The sequence below is a fragment of the Palaemon carinicauda genome, chromosome 12 (assembly GCF_036898095.1).
Source record: "Palaemon carinicauda isolate YSFRI2023 chromosome 12, ASM3689809v2, whole genome shotgun sequence".
In the NCBI taxonomy this organism is placed as follows: Eukaryota; Metazoa; Arthropoda; class Malacostraca; order Decapoda; family Palaemonidae; genus Palaemon; species Palaemon carinicauda.
This window is the reverse complement of record NC_090736.1, coordinates 114,893,130-114,902,272: the sequence shown is the minus strand read 5'-3', so window position 1 is coordinate 114,902,272 and position 9,143 is coordinate 114,893,130. Positions and strand designations below refer to the sequence as shown.

Sequence of the window (9,143 nt, the reverse complement as noted above, 5' to 3'; positions counted from 1 at the left end):
CGAAGACGGACTGAGCGAGATGGAATTCCGATGGTGGGCAAATCTAGGAGGGACAGGCAGCCTGGAATGCACAGTTGGGGCTGCCCCGGCACCCAACTTCCGCTGGAGTATCGATGGAGAGAGAGTTCTCTTCAACAGCAGAAAAATATTTCATCAGGAGGCCGAAGGTAAGGGAAGTTTTGGTGTTGTTTCTTTATTTTATCCAACAGAAAAAAAAATTGATGAATGTTTATCGTTTTTCTTTTTTTTTTTTTTTTTTTTTTTTACCCAAACAATGCATGTTCATCGTTATCCTTTTCCTTTTTTTTTTATTGAGGAGAAAATTCATTACAATTTTTTTTATTGAGTAGAAAATTCATTACTTTTTTTTATTGCAAATATTAGTTAGTTTAAATGTTATTATTGAATATTATTTTAAAAATTGGTAAGTCTTTTTCATAGTTTTTTATATTTGACTTTTGTCTATATTTACAAAAAAGTAAATAAGTCATCCTTCTAATTATAATTATTCCTTTCTTGTAAAAAAACACTCTTTTTTTAGGAGAAAATTTATTACAAACGTATATGTTTTCTATATTACAGGATTTTTTTTTAGTAAAGTTAGTTTTTTAAATTTTTACAGTATGGAAATTATATAAAAAGTATTAGCTTTTTATTTACAAGGGAAAATTTTTTTACGATTTTTTTTTTAATATTAGCCAGGTAACATAAAATCTTTTTTTTTTTGTTCATATTTTTTTTTTGGGGGGGGGGAGAGTGGGGGTGTTGGATGGTTAGGGGGGGGGATTATTCAAAGTTCAATGTTGTGTATTGTAGCCAACACTTAGTTTTAAATCCTTGTTGGAGATATCTTTGAAATTTTCATACTAATTTATTTTAATAAGCTTCAACTTTATTTTCTCAAATTAATAATAAAGAGAGAGAGAGAGAGAGAGAGAGAGAGAGAGAGAGAGAGAGAGTTGTATGAAAAGTTAAATAATATGCAATTCTGCAAATTATTAAAGGACAAAATAAAACAAATACTATTTTTTAATTCAGAGTGAGAGAGAGAGAGAGAGAGAGAGAGAGAGAGGAGAGAGAGAGAGAGAGAGAGAGAGAGGGGGGGGGGGGGTGTTGCATGAAAAATTAAACTATTTACAATTTTGCATATCTATAAGATAAAATTAAACAAACTCAATTTTTTAATTTCCAAAATATAATTCAAATTCGTCCTCTTCACTGCCACCGAAATTACTGGATGATCTCGCTGTGGATAAATTTAATTATCAGAGAGAGAGAGAGAGAGAGAGAGAGAGAGAGAGAGAGAGAGAGAGAGGGGGGGGTTATGAAAAGTTAAACTATATACAATTTTGCATTTTCTAAGGAACAAAAAATAAAACAAACATAATTTTATAAACATCCAAAATGTAATCCCCATTCATCCTCTTCACTGCCACATAAGTTACTGGATGATCTTGTCATGTGGTCGTCTGTGCTAGAGGTCCGAAATATCACTGCAACGGACTTCAAGACTTACATCTGTAAGGCCACGAACTCGAGGGGAACTTATACTGCTAACCATACTCTTGGGCCTCCTGTTCCGCCTTCTGAACCACAGAGCTTTGAATGTAAGTATATGAATAATAATAATAAACAAAAATGAATACTATATTTTTCCATTTTATCTAAGTTGGTGAAAATAACCTTACTTTAATTTGATTATTTCATATCATCCAGTTATTTCCCGGATTATATCATAATGCTATTTTATGCAACCCATTGAAAATGACTGGTAAACCTTATATAGATATGCGCACACATACGTACACCTACCTTCCTCTCACTAATGTATGTTTACTCCCTTTCCCTCATACCCGAAGGCTGGGAGAGACTAAGTAGTTATACGTCTGGTGATGTCGCTTATATAAATATATATATACATATATATATATATACATATATATATATATATATATATATGTATATATATATATGTATATATATATAAATATATATATATATTTATATATATATATATATATATGTGTGTGTGTGTGTGTTTTTATATATATGCATATGTATATATATATATATATATGTATATATATATATATATATACATATATATATATATGTGTGTGTGTGTATATATATATATATATATATATGTATATATATATATATATATATATGTATGTATATATATATATATATATATATAAAGTCAGACACTTGCTCTATTATATAGGAGAGATTGACTTATATTACTTTCTAAAATTAATTTATATTTTACCTTTAGGGATTTTACAGCTAAGTAAGCAACGTATATTTTGCTAAGTGCTTCACTCTAGAGTACTAGAATGTCAGTTTACATTTTTAAGTGCCCAGATGAGGAGGGTAATTATCCTCTTTCCAGTGTCATTGGAAAAATTTTTGGTTCTGTTCAGTGTTTTTTTTTTTTCTAATTTGTCTTTAGAGAATCATCATATTCTTTTACGATTTACTGAAAATATTTAGATTTAGATTTAGATTTTGATAGCATTCGTATACTTTTGTGTTAATGTATCTGATATACAGGATAATTTGTTCATGTTTGTATACAATAAGTGACTTATGAAAAATCATTAGCGTGATTTAGTACGTTGATGAATATTATTAATATCTTTAAATATGTGTCGCTTTTGGTCGAAATTAAGGATGTTAATACTGTAGACATAAATAGTCGTTTTTTTCTCCATCTGTAATAATAAATTAAATCTATTGGTTTACAATAAAGATTTTTAGCTATCAATTCGTATGAGTCTCTCTCTCTCTCTCTCTCTCTCTCTCTCTCTCTCTCTCTCTCTCTCTGTCATTGAATAGTTACTTTTGGGGTAGTGGTGGCTGATGTGGTAACGTCCCTGACTAGGGAAGGCCAGACTGTGGTTCGAGTCCCACTCAAACTCGTAAGTTTTTTTTTGGTCACTGCAACCTCCCAATCCTTGTAAGCTAAGGATGGTGGGTTTGGAGGAGCCTAAAGGTCATTCTGCTGAGTTTTTCAGCAGCCATTGCCTGGCCTTCCTTAGTCGTAGCTTATGTGGTGAGGGGATTTGGGCGCTGATTATATGTATATATGGTCAGTCTCTAGGGCATGGTCCAGCTTGGTAGGGCAATGTCACTGTCTCTTGCCTCTGCCATTCATGAGAGCCTAATTGTAGTAACGTCCCTGACTGGTGAACGCCAACTGGGGATGAAGTCCAGGTCAATTTCGTTAGTTTTTTTTAGTCGCAGTAACCTCCCCATCCTGCTAAGCTATGGATGGTGGGTTTGGGAGAGCTTATAGGTCTATCTACTGAGTCCTCACCAACCATTGCCTGGCCTTCCTAAGTCCTGGCTTTGGTGGAGAGGGGTCTTGGGCACTGATCATATGTATATATGGTCAGTTTTTTAGGGCATTGTCGTGCATTAAACCTTTTGCATAAACATTTTGACGCGTTTTTCACTCCAGGTGAGCAACGTAATGGGAAGCACAGCCATCTTGTCTTGGTTACCAGCTGACAAAGGAACGTCCCCCATCGGGGTATTCTCTTAAATATCGACCACAAAACTGGAAAATAGATATATTGTAAGTAAGATACTATGAGATATAACCAACCTCCATGCTTCTATATTTCTTCAAATACATATGTAGGCTTATTTTTATTCATACTTTAGATAACCTCCTAGTATTGGATATTCAAGTTAACGTATATTTCTATTAATTTTCTCTAGAAGACTAATATGATAAATTTTGTTCTCTCCTGATAAAGTTACATTTTATATCGAAAAGATAATTTTTTTTTCACTCTAAGAGAACTTATAATGAAGTTATATTTGATATAGAAAAATAATCTTTATACACTCCAGAACATCTGATAAAATTGGACTTGATATAGAAAAAAAAGAACCCCTTTTCACTCTATCAAAACATCTAATGAAATTACATTTGATATAGAAAAAGAAATTTTTTAACCCGAAGAGAACATATAATAAAATTAGATTTGTTTGTATTAAAAAAAATAAATAAATAAAAATAAATTTCCAAGAGAACGCCTAATAATATTACATCTGATATTGAAAATAAATCCCTGTTCACTCTTAGAAACGATCTAATTTCGTTTCACTCTTACTGTTTAGTTCATAGACGTCGTTGGAGAAATATTACCACAGCATCAATACAAGGACTGACGCCTGGTACTAGTTATGAGGTAATGATTCAGTCATTTAACGACCAAGGAAGGTCCCCTTTCGCTCTCCCACCAACACATTTCACTGTTCCAGGTAATCAAAGATGTCTTACTCAGTTTTTGTCTTTTTTTATTCATTTATTAAAATACACTGACTGCAAGATCATTCAAAACTCTTCTGTGAAATGAAAAACCAGTTTTACAAACTCCAAAAAATGATTAACCTAAAATAATGTTTCAAAGGTCAGGCAATCCCCAAGGTGTTTCAAATCACAAAATACACAATGAATAAGGATTGCACATTAAATGTATTCATCAACCCTTTGTGAATTAAACTTCATAGAATTTAAGAGGGTTTTGAAACTATCTTTATTGTTCGCACGTACCTTCTACTTGAAGAAATACATGCAATTGCAGTTCAAATAATGTCCAATATCAACATATGGGGACCATTATACCATTCTCAGGTGTTGAAGAGGAGGTAGCCAGTAGCAGCAGTCTACCCAGAGTTCCTCGTCTGACTCTCTTGTTGATGTCCCTTGACTGGGGCTGCACTACTCGTTCTAAACATATCAATAATCATCTGCTTTTTCAAACGCTTCACCAAAATGCGACGGACCTCAAGTAATGATGTTGGGTCCCTCGCTATTCTCACCTCTCGTTTTTATGATTAGAACTTTTGAATTTGGCCTTTTCTAATATTTCATAGTTCATATCAGTAACCGTTTACATGTATCTTTTATATCTATATGACATCTATGGTCCATAAGTTGAATTATAATTATTTACACTTCATAGTACAGTAATAGACCAATTTGATAATGCATGTCTGATTATCTTTTAACCAGGACACCTACAAGGCTTGTTACACCCCTGCTTCAACTCCAGGAATTACGACGGATGAAGAGGACAGAACTGGAAGTTCAGACACTGTGTCCTCTCCTTCCCATTATCAGGTGAGATGTTCTCTATATTTAAAGAAACGCATCAGTGTTTCATTACTTTTAGGAATTTGATTCAGAAACATTCACCTTATTATCTCCGCTCTATTTGCTCTAATTCATTGGCTTTACATCTATAAAGTGTTTCCATGTCTTATATTTAGGAGACAGAGTACTTTACTTTTATTAGAAAACTTGGATAGAGCCAATGTTCATAACCGTTTTTTTTTTCTTATCAGCATATTAGTTAGATTTTTTTGCTGAATATCATTACTTCGACATTTCACTTTAAAAGCCAAAAAAGGAAGTTGGAAAATTATCTTGATCAATTAAATATCAATAGCTGACCTATATAGCACACACAAAAATTTATACTTAAAAGTAATTGAAAATACATGCAAAACCGTTCATTTCCATTAAAAAAAATTATTCAAACTCTTCTGATAAATTATTAGTAATAATTGGTTTGTACACATTTATTACCAATAGATGGCGTGCCAAGTCTCGCAGAGGAAAAACGAAGAAGGGGAAGAAGAAGAAGAGGACACAACTCTGACCGTCCATCATATCAATCCAGGGACGCCCTCGTCTCATAAACCTCCAGATAATCCTATACTAACAGGCTCGTCTTTAGAAAAAATAGCTCCTGCTAGTAGTCCTTGTAGGAATTACAACAGTGCCTTATTGAATGGAGGCTTGAGCATGCAGAGAGGCAGGTCTTCAACACCAAAGCCTGAAACGATTTGCAATGAGAACTTTAAAGAAACTATAGTTGAGTGGACCCAGGAAGCCACACAGTATTTAGATGACAACATCAGCCGAAGAATGAAGGTTTCAGGTCATCAGCCCGACATCCCGGATGTGTGTCCCAAGACCTCTGGTTCTGGTAGTAACACATTGACCAGACGTCTAAGCAAGGATGTGACATGTCTTGAAGATGACAGACTCTCTGTTGCGTCTCAGTACAGCAATACTTCCTACGTCAATCTACACGATCAAGTTCAAAGGTTAGGAAGAAACGCTACCGTGAGTCAGCGCCAGCAAGACAATCCTAGTCCTCCCCTTGCCCTTATGCCTTCAACCCCAGTTAGAGTACCTTCTGGCCATGACCTTAGCATAAAGAGCTCAATGACTAATAAACTGCAACAACACGAGGCTTCTGCTGCGCCGCCGTGTTGCACAAACAAGCCAACTTCACAAGTCATCTATCATGGTCAACCACATATTCAACAACAGCATGAACAACAGCAATATCAAGAGCATCTACATCATCTGGAACAGCATCATCACCATCATCATCATCATCCACTTGACCACCAACATCAGCAGACAAAGCATTCTCAACTGGAAGCACATCACCAGCACGATCATTATCATCATGCAGAGTCAGAACAACTTCAAGAACCCCAGCAGCATTTAGCCCAAAGATGTCAGACCGATTATCAGTACCTCCATCCCAATTATGGTCTGCAGCGGTCTGAGAGTCACCAAGAAATACAACTCCAGCAGAGAAAACTAGATGAGCCGCAAGAAATGCTCCTACCCTGCTGTTCCAATCCTGAGCAACCAGGAATGCTATCACCAGATGCCGTGTTGCGACGATCTCAATAATCCATCGCAGAGGGCCAGCAAGTATTATGACTACGTGCCAATCCCCCAGAGTTATTCGCCTCAGCCTCCAGAGCGCTCGGTCACCCCATCTAGCCAGTACAGATCACACAGCCTCCCTCGCAAGAAGAGTTCATATAGCCCATCACCGCAGCGTCATCACTCTGCCCATCAGCAGAGGGCTCAATTTCCTTCCTCGTATGACCAGTACCCGACCCATTCTAGAAAGGGCTTTTACGACCCTTACGGCACCATAACACATTCCCAGAGTGAGCACCAGTATCCAGTTCCATTTACAGACGAGGAGTATAGCCGCGGCGTGCAGAGGCCAACGGAAGAGTATCCTCTGGGTCCCCTAAGGAAGGATGTTTGGCATGATATTCCGCGTTATTCAGAATTGGATCCTTCTTCTTTATACGCTGAGGAGCTTCCTTACCCCGAAGAACATAGGAGGAAAGAAACTACATTCGGTGAGTAAGGGAATCTACTATGTCCTTGATGTTAATTTTGATATTATGAACCATATCATGGGTAACAAATGATACTAGACTAGTATTATTCTATTCCTTAATAATTGTTTTAAAGTGTTTCTCTACTTAGTTTTCGATTGAATAGATATGAATCGCATTTACCAATTTGATATTCCTTCTCTATCTAACATATGTTTCACCATGTGTCCATGAAATATTTGTATAAAACAAACAACAAAGAACACAAATACACTTGTATACAAGTACACTCGCACGCACGTAAACATATATATGTATATATATATATACAAACATATATATATATATATATATATATATACATATATATGTATATATATATAATTATATATATATTAATATATATGTTTATAAGTATTTCTGTATTCATATATATACTTAAACATATATATATATATATATATATATATATATATTTATATAACTTTTACTAATATATACAGTACGTTAATTATATCTAATAATATATGAATTTATAACTACGCATATATATATATATATATATATATAAAGAGAGAGAGAGAGAGAGAGAGAGAGAGAGAGAGAGAGAGAGAAAGAGAGAGAGACCACGTATACTAAATGTTACCAAGGGCATAATCTTCCTTTCTCATTATTTCAGATCTGTAAGGAGAGACAAACAACGACAGAGTAGTAAGATACACCGAATAAAAACTCCTCTAGCTTTATTGTTTGTAATGCTTCCTTTTTAACAATAAATGTTTTCCAGCAAATCCCCGATACAATGTGATGTCTATTTATTGAATAAAAATATTTATATTTTACAAAAATTTATGTCGTATTTTCCTATTCCTGAGACTTAGTGATTATAACAAGGACTAGTGTATGTGACCTGTCAAAAATGACGGCTAATTACTCAAATATATATGCACACAATTACACACACAAAGATTCATCCCTACACGCCCCTCACCTTTTTCTAAATAACACATGACAGTTTGTGCAATTTGTGGGAGAGGGCCATATCCTAGTGGTTCCTGTTCTACTTTGCAGGAAATTATATATGTATATATATATAGTATATATACGTATATATATTACTATATATATATATACATATGTATATATATATATATATATACTTTTATATATATATCATATATATATATTTATACATATGTATATATATATATATATATATGTATATATATACATATATATATATATATATAATATACATATATATATATATATATACATATATTATATATATATATATATATTTACTGAGTCATATCTTTGAAGAAGCTTAATAACTCATATACTTTCAGGTATCCATAAAGAGGAAAAATATTGTTCAGCGGAAAGATAAATTCACAGCATAAATAAAACACAAATGTTTCCAAAACCAAATGATTTATTCATCACCGGAATAACCTCATTATAAACAAGAGATTTTGTCCCTCTCTTGTACAAACAAGACTCTCAAACCTCTTCAGAGTTAGCTCTTGAGAGAGAAAACGCAGGATTTGAACAGTTAGATGACACTTGTCATACTCGGGTAAGTTCTCAGAAGGGGAATTACTTCCGAAGCGATTATTTTTTCTTGTGAAAGTTTTGTATAGGAGAAATTGTTTTATATTTTATACATGCGTACATACTTAAATGTATAGCTGTTATTGTATTTATTCTTCTGGCGTTACTGATTACAAGTGAGTTTATATGTGTTTTATGACTAATTTTTTTCATGTGTAAATGTTAGAAGTTTGAAATAATTTATGTAATGTTTTGTACAAGAACACACACACAATATACACACCTACACCAGTATTAACTCTTGCATCAAAAACTTTGGAGCCTTACTCAAACCTTAGAACTTAAACTAGTTACTACACAAAGAGCTATGGAAAGAATGATGATGGAAATAATAAGAGAGAGAAGAG

At 33.9% G+C, this 9,143-nt stretch overlaps 1 pseudogene; it reads left to right on the top strand.

Annotated features, from left to right (window-relative positions):
• Window positions 1-4,140: 4,140 nt before the first annotated feature.
• On the top strand, window positions 4,141-7,991 carry LOC137650620 (lateral signaling target protein 2 homolog; annotated as a pseudogene).
• The last annotated feature ends 1,152 nt before the right edge of the window (window positions 7,992-9,143 follow it).